We start from the raw sequence: 13,166 nt of genomic DNA, 5'->3' as shown, positions 1-13,166 counted from the left end.
TTAAAAGTCTCATTGATGCCAAACACAACACGACCTATGCAGGCGTGGCACCCGCTGTTTACAGGGAACTGTCTTGCTGAGCGGAAATTGTTTGATCCCTGATGTGCTGACGGATACCATCTCAACTATAAACACTAAATGATTGACAATGATGGCTGACAAGGTTTACATTGCCGTTTATTGGCGGTTCCAAAGATAATGTCTTATCTCCTGTCTGTCTAGGAAAATAGAAGAGAATATAAAAGAACAAGAGCTGAAGGGGAAAGAAGACAGAGCTAGACTGCGCAGGTTAGTGCTTAGCACATCTGCAGATCTGAGTTTGCATCTCTGTTTGATCATCTCTACTTGAAATTAACATGTTCTCCTTCTGCTTCCATGTACGGGTACTCTAATTTTGTTTTAACCCTCACTTATTAAACAGACGCTTCTAAGCTTAATTGTTCGCAGGTTTGTGTTATGTTTATTTATCATTTTTAATGTATTATAATTTCTACTCCCTCGGGGGAGAAATTCAATTTACACTCTGTGGGATATATTTTGTTGCACTCCACATGGTGAACGCAATCACACATGAAGGCGAGCAAGGACAGTTTGATAGAGCAGCACCATGGACAGCGCCTTGCTCAAGGGCACATTGACAGTAGCCAGCAAACAAACTAGCATTTCTGTTGCAACAAGTTGGAATTTTTATATTTTTGTTAACATAGAACCCAAACCTGTGACCATCCCGGATGACCTACTTTCAAATGTAGTCACTATCATTTTCAACTTACCATAAACAATGAGTCATAGGAGATGCATGAGTGAACATACAGAATAGTGTATTCCCTAATGATGTGGATCAAATTTAGTCAGGCAAGATTTAGCAACTACTCCATGTCAATGCAATAAAAGTGTAAATGTGAACCATCCCGCCCCCCCAAAAAAAGTTGCCCTTGTTCACTTGAATCAGGACAACTAACCTCTGCAGGCGAAATGTTATTTTCATCTAATACATTGAGTATTTACTCAGGAAGGATTCTTCCATGGATGCAAAAACTCTGGTAGATAAAAATAAATAAATTGAGCCACATCACAGCGGGCACCATCTGGTGCGCTGGGGTGGCTGATTGAAGGACTGCTGAGTGTATAGCATATTGCTGCCTGTCAGGTGAAGACATTGACGCTATCCCAAGAGGGAGAGTCAGCAGTAGCAGGCAGAGTCGATAGTTGCTGACGAAGGTGTCGCATTGGGAAAACATGCTGTCATACATGATATAGACACAGCGGGCGTTCAAAAAGACAATAGAAAGACTCATATGGGGAGGACAGTGAGTCATGACATCTACATGCTGGCAACATGAAATGCCAAAGCCTGAGGTTGCAAAGGATTACACAGTGGAGGAAACATTGCAGTAATGTGGAACTTTATTATTATTTCCTTTCAGTTTTTTCTCCAGTCAATATAACCATACATATGAATAATACCTACCAGTTAGCATTTTACAAATTTATACCATTGACCCACTTCTGCGAAATATAACAATTCTATAATTATAACGAGTGTATAAGTAAAATAGAGGGGGAGTACAACCTGGATTGGTCACCAGTCAACTACTGGAAGCATCTATAGCCGGAGTGTCAAGTTGATTTTTGTCAAGGGGCCGCATCATAGGCATAGTCTTATTATATACAGTAGAGGCTACACAACAAACTGATGATTAACTTGTTTTTTTAATCTGAATCAAGTAAAAAAAAAAAAATTCTAATAATTTAAAAAGATGAATGGTAGTAAAATTTGCTAGAAATATCTATTTTTAAGAGTGAAGACAATTTGTAATTTTAATATTGACACATGAAGTTGATGCACAATTTGTCTTCACGGGCCACGTAAAATAATGTGGTTGGCCGCATCTGGCACCCAGGCCTTGAGTTTGACACCAATGAGCCCACAAAACATCTTCTGGCTCCATGTGCCACTAATTTCGAAACCTTTTCAAATTGAATCAACATGTATTCCTGGAGAATGGAGAGTGGACTCAAGTTTTTACTGCAGCCTATTGTCACGTCACTAAAAATAAAACCAAAATAACATTAGGATGTGTTTCCAGTTGAGGTTAAGATGTCTGCACCCATCTGTGTGTTCGATCACAGAAAGTAAATATATGATGACCTCCTGTGTTGAGACTCATCCTGACCTGGCAACAGTTAAATTTTCCAACAACACTATCACTGTTATCTTCGTTTTAAGGTATAAGAACACATTTTACATTTATTTATTGTTCTTATTCCACTATTGAGCATTAGATGCACGTGTTTGGCAGAGTCCGGTTGGATTTCGAATGTTGACACTGGCTCTGTGACAATCTGGACACTAGGTTGTGTTGACGAGAGGGAGCTGTGCCCCTGCCTGGCCCTTTGTGGAGAATGAGTATAAATAATTCAGAGTGATCTCAATCTGAGCTGTCTCTGAGGTGCTTAGCCATTACCATGGGATGAACTGATATTGCTGTTGCATGACAGGCCACAGAGAGAAGAGAGACAGTGGTAGTATAAGACACCCTTGAGGTATGCGCGATTAGCTTAAGAGGAACACACTGAAGCTGTTACTTGGAGGAGATAAAAGACGCTTTACAACATCAGCAAACTGCTGTGTTTTTTTTTTCTTTTAAATGAAGCTTTAAGTGTCTGCGACAGCTTTTTGTTTCATTCGTTTTAAAGTCAAGGTCACCATAAAGCCCGGTGAAAAACAAACTTAAAAAATTCTGAATGTTATGAAAACCTGATGTGTTATGTTGTGTAGTGAGGTAAAATGTGTCTAATCGCACTCACAGCGTCCACCTTTACCCTGCTGGCAACACAACTGCCTCATTGCTTTGTTCATGAGCGTAGCGGTCTCACAAGGAAAACAAAAAGATAAAGACAATCCGAGGATCCATTTAAACTCATTCTCTGCCAATGGCAAATATTTGTCTTTTAGGAATCTAGGCATTCAATCACAGGTATGTCAGATTACCCCATTTTCCAGACTATAAGGTGCACCTAAAAACCTAAAATCTTCTCAAAAGCTGACAGTGCGCCTTGTAGTCTGGTGCGCCTTATATATGGACCAAATTTCTAAATTTAAACTGGCCCGAAGCATTGTGTCATGAAATCGATCATAAGTGGCCTGCTGAAGACTGTGAATCATGAATCAAAAAGACTATGGATCATTATTTTGTGATTAATGGTGCGCCTTATAGTCCGGTGCGCCTTATATAAGGACAAAGTTTTAAAATGGGCCATTCATTGAAGGTGCGCCTCATAGTCCGGTGCGCCTTATAGTCCGGAAAATACGGTGTATGATTAAACAATATTTTCAAACAAAGACCTGGGCTGTTATAAAGTCACGGTATGTTTTGTTGCTCAATCTTAAGAGCTGTGGTTTATCTGTATCCACCTCGGCAACTCGACTAATGACACTGTAAAATGCTTCTTATAGCTATGTTTTTTCACATTCTTTCCTTTGTATTTATTTTCTTTTAAAATGCCAGTGTGATTTATTAGCCTCACATTAATCTGTTTCCAATCATTTACAGTGGGACTGAGATTAAAAACATTAAATATTAATTCTCAAACCTGGTTGTGTCCTTTGGGTACGGGGTTATTAACTTCTATCCAAACCTGCTGTGAATCATAGTTCTAGAATTAGTAGTCTTCATTGAAGGATTCAACGACCTTGATAAGGCGAAAGAGTCCAACAACAAAATGTATCCTTAACTGCAGCTGGGGAGTATTTTCCTCCGGTGCTTCATCTTGTGATAAACAAAACACTGATGTGCATTGCTGCCCCAGAAAACAAAACAAAATTACATTTTGGTTTCATACATTGGACTGCTTTATTTTATTTTCTCTAGATGTTATATCATGACAAATTCTGAATTATATAGCAATATTTGGCCCAAGATGTCTGGCCAACATAGTTAAAATAGAGTATACATATATATTTTCCCCATTCAGTAATAGCTTTGTGAATCTCCACTCTAGCTTCACTATTCCACCAGTAAATACTTTTATGGGTATTGTTTCAGGGCGGCTCGGTGGAGCACTGGGTAGCACGTCCGCCTCACAGTTAGGAGGGTGTGGGTTCGAGTCCCTCCCTGTATGGAGTTTGCATGTTCTCCCCGTGTCCGTGTGGGTTTTCTCCGGGAAGTCCGGTTCCCTCCCACATCCCAAAAACATACTTGGTAGGCCGATGGAAGACTCTAGATTGTCCCTAGGTATGAGTGCGACTGGGGATGGTTGATCGTCTGTGTGCCCTGCGATTGGCTGGCAACCGGTTCAGGGTGTACCTCGCCTACTGCTCGATGACGGCTGGGATAGGCTTCAGCTTGCCCGCGACCCCCGTGGAGACAGTGGTTCAGAAAATGGATGGATGGGTATTGTTTCATATTTTCTTAAATTGGCTGGAGTAATAATGGCAATCTACTGTAAAGTTTCAGCTGTCAACTACTTATGTTAAACTGGTGTTCTTTCCTTTGGTTAAGTAAGACTCAGAACCAAGTGTAGCTTTTCAGGTCAACAGCACCTGAACCTCTTTACCGATAGTTCAGAGATCTTCTGAAGGAAATATGTGAATCACTTAACCCTGACAGAGAGGTTAAAATTCCCCTTGGCTCTCCTGACAATTTGTTACATTAGGCAATGTGGTGATTCAGAAAGACAAACTGACCTCAAGAAAGTTGAAACTGTCAGATTGGATTGTTAACGTTGCTGGTTTTTGCTTGGCATCGTTTTTTTGTTCTTGACACTGACAGTCACAATGCTTAAAAGAAAAACAGGAAGATAAAACTCGGCACATCATGACAAATCAGTCATCTTGTATCATCATTAAGCTAATGAAATAAGAGCTGAGTAGCTTTTTTTTTTTTAACATTATGCATTTTTCTCCCAGAATAAAGTTCACCTTGGTAGGTCTTGACAGCCGCAAACGTAACACGCTATGCCATCACTGCTCTTCCATTTCCTTTCCTGTTTGCACAATTCCATATTAAGCTGTGATATGTCTTCGGGGGTTGGCACCTTCACACCTTCAGCGTGGACGAGATGAGAGTCGGACTGTTAAATATTAATGCAGGGCCAGATGCCCGAGTGGCCACTGGCATTTATCTTAACCTGCTTCAGCAGGTGTGAGCCCAGCAGGTCTCGTTGGCATCCAGCAGGAGCACTCAACCTCTGGATCATTTAAAGGCGTTAAAGGATTATATCTGCGCTGAACCGAGACTGGACCAATGCACCCGAGGGGGTGGAAAGAAGAACCGAGGCAGGCATTGGAGGGAAAAATGATTGTGGGGAAGAGATGCAATAGTTGTGGTGGGGTGAGGTGTGTTGGGCATATAGGCTTAGAGACGAATGGGGTGGGGGGAAAACACTCCCTGCTATTTGCTCCTCTGCCTCCATTTGTCCTCCCAAGGGCAAATGAAGCATCAAGAAAATGTGTGTGTGACCTCTGTAGCTTCTACATAAGTAGCAAGGAATCAGCCCCAACAAAACTCCCCCCTGGGGCCCTTGGCCACAGGCCCCACATCATTACTCCCTTGAGATCCCCAGACAGCACCATAGCCCACTGCCACCAGCCTCATTTTAGCCCTAATGAGGACACCGTGGTGAGGACGAGAGCTTGAGGCCCAAACGAAACGCCTTCTGCAGCTTTATAACATGACAGCTCTCTCCTCTTCGCTCCACGGTCATTGCCTCGTTCTTGCTCTATATTCTTCCTCCTAGGGCAAGGAATGGCAAAAAAACTACTTCATCATGTTCCTGAGACATGCTTCACAATCACATGATTTGCAGATCATCAAGACAAGGTTTTCGAATAAGGAAGAAACGAGAGTTGTTGTGAAAGCAAGGTCTGTATTTTAATCTACCGCACTGCCAAAGTTTGGTGATAAATGACTCACCTGATAGCACTGATGAAATCAGCAAGCTTGCAAGTCAAACGTCCTGCTGTTTCGCTCGAAGGGTTGGAAGGTTTGTGGCTGTGAAACAATTTTTGGCTGTTTGGAGTGTGTGTGTGTGTGCTTTGAGACAGAAATTGAGTCATGTGTTCTTTGCAAGGTCCATAAAAGTATAGTTGGATAACTTTGGTGTTAGAACTCACCAAAAAACACTGGCTCGAACTACAAGAGAAATTGTGAGCCATGTCCTCTTATCCAACATCAGTGACCTCTGACTTCACCCAAGTCACACTCCAAAATCATGTGTAAAATCTTGCCACAAAAGTGGAGGCTGTTTATGATTAGGATCAACCCTAAATTCCACTTTGCCCTAGTTTTCATTTGAGTTTTATTGTGCGAATAGAAAATAGATCTGTCAAAGTTAATGCTGGGTTTGACACAAGCTTCCAGGTAAAGCGTGGAAGATTAAACCAAGGGCTACAACTGAGCCAAAGAAAAAAAAAATCGAATATATATATATATGAGTTTGGAATTGTAGTTGAGTCAAAAGAGCTGAATGGCCTCACACTAGTATTTTAGGACTGAGTGTATTCTTTCAAGTTAGATTTTCATTTAAAATGCTTTAATGGAAAGGCCACAAGAAGACCGATAACCTTCTCCAGTATTCTATACACAATCTATCTGCCGAGACATTTTCTCCGCATTTTATGTTCTCTCCAGCCTCTGATAGGAAAGTGTCCTTTTGAAAGAAGTACATGTATTCATTTCAGCTAAAAGGCAGTGAGTGAATGGATGAAGGTCACACCTACTGGGAACAAACATTTAAAAGCAAGTGTGTATGATGGATTTGTGCATGTGTGTGTTGCTTGTAAATGTCTATAGCGGCAGAAGGGCATAATATATAACTGATGGTGTCTGACATGTCAATAAATGATATTTTCACCCTATCAATCAAACAATGCTGACGGCAACATATGCACACTTTTATCAGTTGCAAGTTATCAGAGATACACACACACACGCGAAGACACAAGCACAGTATATTGACGAGAACACCCACACAGACCTGCAAAGAGGTCATTGACCTTGCGCACACCTACTAATCCGCAGTGCTTCGATATTGTTACACCGCTGGACGAAACGTGTCCATGAATTGTAGCACAATTAGCAACAAGTACAAAATGGTCGGAGACTAAATTATTTGGTAGTTATTGTGTTTCCGGTAACCTTGTTTGCCCAAAATGTACGTTTTGGTACGTAAGTGTTGCTAAATTTGATCAAGGTCCATTATTATATCTTTGACAAGCCATGTGGGAAAGGACCTTGTGAGTTTTGGGAGGCTCATCAATTTCCACTACAGATGCCAGTACGTACATAGATTCCCAACCCATTACGTTCTGATGGGGTCCCTCATGTTTCTCACTTTTTAATCAAATTCTGACATATATATATATATATATATATATATATATATATATATATATATATATATATATATATATAAAACCACCAAAGCCCTTTTCTTCACTGTCAGGAAGGGACTCCTTCGTTGCACACTTTATCAGTCTCTCTTTGTCGCTATGGTAAAAGATTTATCGCCACTGGTCATTTAAAGTTCCGTTTGAAAATGCAGTATGAGTGCGCTCCGGTTCACTCTGACTGTGCCGCGGCGTGCTCTAGGCGCTCCAACTGGGGACTCTGCGCGCCCAGAGCATCAGGCAGTACAGATGGAAACAGTTAACGGCAGGGGAGCGTGATCTGCTTCTCCGAACACACGCTTAATTTCCGAACGCACCCCAAGCTTCCCACTGAACTCCGAGTGTCACTTTCAATGCTCTATTCACACTGATGTCTAGTGGCTGCTAATATTTCTTTAGTGTTTTGATTGACAAGTATTTTCATCTCATAATGTATTTAAATTGACGAATATGTCACCCTGCATAAATGTCACATTTAAAGCTGCAGGGTTTAAAGAGTGGGGAAAAAATATTCATTTATAGTCCTGAAATTACAGTAATCCAGTAATTCTGGGTATGGCTAAATTTAATGCAAACAGATTTGAAACACATTTAATGTTCAGAAGTTCTAAGGTGAAACTGTGTTTGGTGTAAGGAAGGGAATCCAACCAGAAAATATTTGCAACAACTATAAATGACAATATCTTGGTGGTAAAGACCGACAACCGTGCAGTTTAGTTTGAAAAGGTGTCAGAAAAGAAGATGAAGAAACGAAGAGCAAAGTTAATGAAAATAACTTTGATGTGCTGTCGCAAAGCTTTAAGTTTCAAAGTTTTGATCGACAAGATTTTTCATCTCATATTGTATTTAAATTAACCATGTCACATTTAAAGCCGCAGGGTTTGAAGAGTGGGAAAAAAATAGTCATTTATAGTCCAGAAATTACGGTAATCCAGTAATTCTGGGTAAGACTAAATTTAGTGCAAACAGATTTGAAACACATTTAATGTTCGGAAGTTTGAAGGTGAAACTGTTTGGTGTAAGGAAGGGAATTCAACCAGAAAATATTTGCAACAATTATAAATGACAATATCTTGGTGGTAAACCGTGCAGTTTAGTTTGAAAAGATGTCGGAAAAGAAGATGATAAAGAAACGTATACCAAAGTTAATGAAAATAATTTTGATGTGCTGTCGCAAAGCTATAAGTTTCAAAGTTTTGATTGAATGATTATTATAGCAGCTGACATTTTGCAGATGAATTTGGTTATTAATGTATGCATAGTATTTTGCAATAAAGGTGAAAAGAAAAATCAATAAAGTCTGAGGTTATATCCGTCCCAGTTTTTCTTGCCTCCGCAGATTAAATCATTTCTCGCATTAGATAATGCCCATCTGTTGTTACACTCGCTATTACAGGCAAAACTACTCCCACAGCTCTGCTGACATTATTACTCTATCTATAGGAGTCTACTTCCAAATGTCAGCCACATGCCCTGAGGAATGTCATACAACCTCAGTCCGAATATTAGATGAGGAGGAAAGCGGCGGCGGCGGCATTGAATCTGTGCTCGGTTATTAAAGACCAGACTGTATTCAGACAGAATTCAGTGTTTATGGCGAGAGAATTGCCACTATGGCCCAAAACCATCTGCAGCTTTCATTTGTATTTTCTAAAATAAAGTCCGATATTGCTTTTGCCATTTCTTGACGCTTATGTTCAAATCACATGCAGTTTGTACTCTTGAAGGTTTTTCAACCCAAGTTCTTAATGCCTCACATATGCAACTCACAGCTGCTTTGCTCATCGAAGGTAATAATATTTTCCACGGCGCGACTATTGCTAACAGCATTTTATCCATTACACCTCCCTCCGTGATTTGCTCGATATACTCTCTTTGCAAGCCATTTCACATGACATATTGATCATCAGTGATACACAATGTTGCTTTTTGCTGTTATGGTCATTTTGTGAATTGCGGGGCTATTTTCGGGCTTTGTTTGGGTTTGTAAACTCAAAACATTTGACCGTTTTCAGCAAATACCCAGTTTAACACAAACAAGGAGGAGTAGAGTATACATTGTGAATTTTATAATCTTCAGTCAATAATAATTTTGCATAAAGAGGTATAACTAGACTAAATATGATGATAATTTTCAAATATGGCGTTTGAATGACGATATAGGAATATTCAATTCAGTATATACATTTTTTAAAGCTCAGTCCTTAAGTCTCTTGGAAGATCAACTTCCCCTGAGGACATATGTTGCAATATTGTATAATGTATTTCTAAAAATATATACATATCAGCGGTGTGGCTGGAAAATTCCATCAGGATGTCAGGTTTCTTAAAAAATGAACTTTCTTTTTTTTTTTTTTTTCCAAAACATGAAACATTTAACCAAATACTGATTATATTACATTTATTAATCATTTCAAAAGTAGAAATCAGCCATCCCTTTCACAAAGGAAGTATAGTCAATTAAGCAGAATGAGCATATGTTTTATGCAAGAAATAAATGCTATTATAATACATAGTTTTGAATTCTGTGATGTAAACTGGAATCAGCAGCACTTTGCAACCAATCACCTTCACCACAAAGACATTAATGGATGTCACAGTAGGCACTGCATCTTTCTCTATTGACAGTAGCAACCAGTGAGTCATGACCACGCTCCCTCATTTGCTTCAAAATCTATTAGTTTGCTCCGCCCAGTCGTTAGCAATTCACGTTTGACCTGAACCAAATTCATCTTTATGTGGGTGAACTTAGACGAACTCAACACAGACTTCCATGTAACTATTCCTTGACTATCTGTCTATCTGTGTAATTTCTCAGTATATCAAGAACAAGACTGCTACGTTTGTACATCGACAAGCTATCAATCTTTCACTGAAACTAAACTGTCCAAATCATATTTTATCATCTCACTGGTACCTGGTATAAATGCAACCACATCCCTTAAATGGGTCTCAAAGTCATAAATAATTGAGATGTATTTTGCGGTGAAGATAAAGAGAGGAATATTATTCATAAAATGTTACATATGCATGAAATTGTAGGGGGAAACGACAGTTAAATAATATTATATCCAGGAAAACCGTTCGGCTTGCCAACTCTGGAATTGTGTGATATGCTGACACCATCTTCATAATATGTGAAAAAGTGGACAGATGGACGCCTCCGTTTAGACAGCCCCCTTATTAAACCTTTCCTTGTACCATTGACCCTGTGGGGCCAAGAGGACTCTATAATGACTTTGCTAGTTTATGCAGCATGCCTCATTGCCATTTATCAATGATGGCATTTCATATCATGTGCACAATCTGTCTGTAGCCATAATTATTTGGCGTTTTTCCGAATCATGGTCTGCAGGGGTTGCAACATCTGTTAAGAGAGGGAAGATGTGGCTTGAGAGGTCAGAATGCTTGACATCTGGGGAGGATAAATTATTGGGGTAATACAATGACATTTTAAATGTCCCGAAGGACATACATTTAGGAATCAACATACACGTTTTGCTTTGATAGACATAACACCAAAACGACACAAATTGTCATAACGTATATTTAAATAAATTAATAAATAAATACATTTAAATAATTTCCCCCCAAAAAAATAAATGAAATAAATGTAAATAAATGTAAATAAATAAATAAATACATACATAAATACATAAATTGGCATAATTTCCCCCCCAAAAAATAAATGAAATAAATGTAAATAAATAAATACATACATAAATACATAAATTGGCAGGGTACAGTGCATTACACAACGAGAGACAAAATTTACACAGAAAGAAAAATGTAAATATGCACGCCCAAGATAGTGTGCATATATATATTCTTGATAGAGCAGTGTGAGCAAGATGCAATGTAAAAGCATAATGATATTAATGAGGGACTATTCATCATGCAGACTCATCACTTAAGTTGATGAATCCGAGCAATTTAACGAAGAGTCTCAAGTGGAACACGCTGTGCCGGCAAGCTAACCTTTGAATCTATTATAAAGAATGTCTGCACTGAAAATGGGAGAAACTAATATGACAATGCCAGATATTTACTGCTGCTAGTAAGTCCCAAAAAATAAAGCCATTACAAGTCGTATATACTGTAGATGTAATCTTGATGGAATTAAAATATTCCCTTCTATAAACCTTTCTCCAATATTGCAAAGTAGTAAATTGTGATCGAGAAATAGTAAATTGTTGATAGAAAGAAAGTAGTTCCGGTATTGTTATTTTAAAGCATTATTAGACATAAAGCTTAAACTATAATGGACGCATCTATGCAGAAAATAAAAACATGTGCCTATCAAAGACAAAAAGGGAAATTCTACATTGTTTAGCCCCTGGCAATCAAGTCAAGCATACAAGCAATTCATCCATGAAAAGCATTTGTTAGTAAGTCAGCAGTAGGAATCAAGTCTTTCACTGTTGTGATGCTAATTCTTTTGAAAAAACGTTTCAAAAAAAGAAAGATCTTATGCTTTCAACATTCAGAATTTGGTTTGTCTTTATCCATTCATCCATCCATTTTCTGAACCGCTTCGTGCCCACGGGGGTCGCGGTCGCTGGAGCCTATCCCAGCTGTCGTCGAGCAGTAGGCGGGGGACACCCTGAACCGATTGCCAGCCAATCGCAGGGCACACAGAGACGAACAACCATTTGCACTCACACCTAGGGACAATTTGGAGTGCTCAATCAACCTACCAAGCATGTTTTTGGAATGTGGGAGGAAACTGGAGTGCCCGGAGAAAACCCACGCAGACACGGGGAGAACATGCAAACTCCACACAGGGAGGTCCGGAGGTAGATTTGAACCCGCACCCTCCTAACTGTGAGGCGGACGTGCTACCCAGTGCTCCACCGAGCCAACGGTTTGTCTTTATATTATTTTATTTTGTACATAAATACATTTTAGAGCATACACATTTATTTATTTATTTATTTATTTATTTAAGAAGGGGATTAACTTGTCTATCAATGTCCAATTGCCTCCAGTACCTCTGATAAAACAATTAGGTAATTAAATCGGGTGACTAAGCCGTTCCAGAGGCTTGCAGCTCGCTCCAGTTTCCTGACTTCGTATAAAAGTATGAATAGAAATTCAAGAAAGTATCAGTCATCAATTTAGGATCAGAAATCACTGGATGTTGACTTTATCCTGGGAATAAAAAACACCTCTTGTAAAATATATAAAATAATAAATATATATAAAACATTTAATGTATAAAAAGTATCTAGGAAATCGGCTACACTCAAGGATATTTCTACTTTTTAAAATTGAAGTCATTCAGACGTTTTTTTTTTTTTTTTTCAAAGAGTCAAGACTTTTTTTAATGGTCTCCTCAGCTGCTTTCATTCCATCCAACAGCACTTACTTTGAGCTCAGACAAAAGGCATGAAGAAATGGAAAAAACAAAAAGTCCAAATCAAAGGCGGCTGATGTTTTTATTGTACATTAGGTGTGCTGACAACTAACCGGCACTGTGTGACTACAATGAGATCTAGTTGAGGTTCTTTTCCTTTTCTCGTCATGGAGCTCTCAGCACATCCGTTTCAGCAGTCGCTCTTATCGCTCTCTCAGCCAGTGTTTTTACCTGCTCTCACAGACACACAACACTCTACATTCTACTACACTCACTGATTCCTGCAATAGCGGTGGGCGTGCTATGACACCCATTAGTCCAATATTCCAGTGTTGAGTGGAGACAATGAGAAATGGATTGGTGGTGAAGAGGGTTGTGCGTGCCTTGCTGATGAGTCTGTATGCGTGTGAATGCAAG

General features: G+C 39.3%; 1 protein-coding gene across 1 annotated transcript in view; it reads left to right on the top strand.

Moving 5' to 3' along the window:
* Positions 1–13,166, top strand: part of flrt2 (fibronectin leucine rich transmembrane protein 2) — a 73,395-nt gene that overhangs the window by 2,119 nt on the left and 58,110 nt on the right. The window contains exon 2 of the mRNA XM_085937974.1: positions 223–288. The gene's annotated coding sequence lies outside the window, so the exon portion shown is untranslated. The remainder of the gene's footprint in view (positions 1–222; positions 289–13,166) is intronic.

The sequence above is a fragment of the Syngnathus leptorhynchus genome, chromosome 18 (assembly GCF_054491065.1).
Source record: "Syngnathus leptorhynchus isolate UIUO chromosome 18, UIUO_Slep, whole genome shotgun sequence".
Lineage (NCBI taxonomy): Eukaryota > Metazoa > Chordata > Actinopteri > Syngnathiformes > Syngnathidae > Syngnathus > Syngnathus leptorhynchus.
The sequence above is the reverse complement of the archived record's forward strand: the minus strand, read 5'-3'. Positions and strand labels throughout refer to the sequence as shown.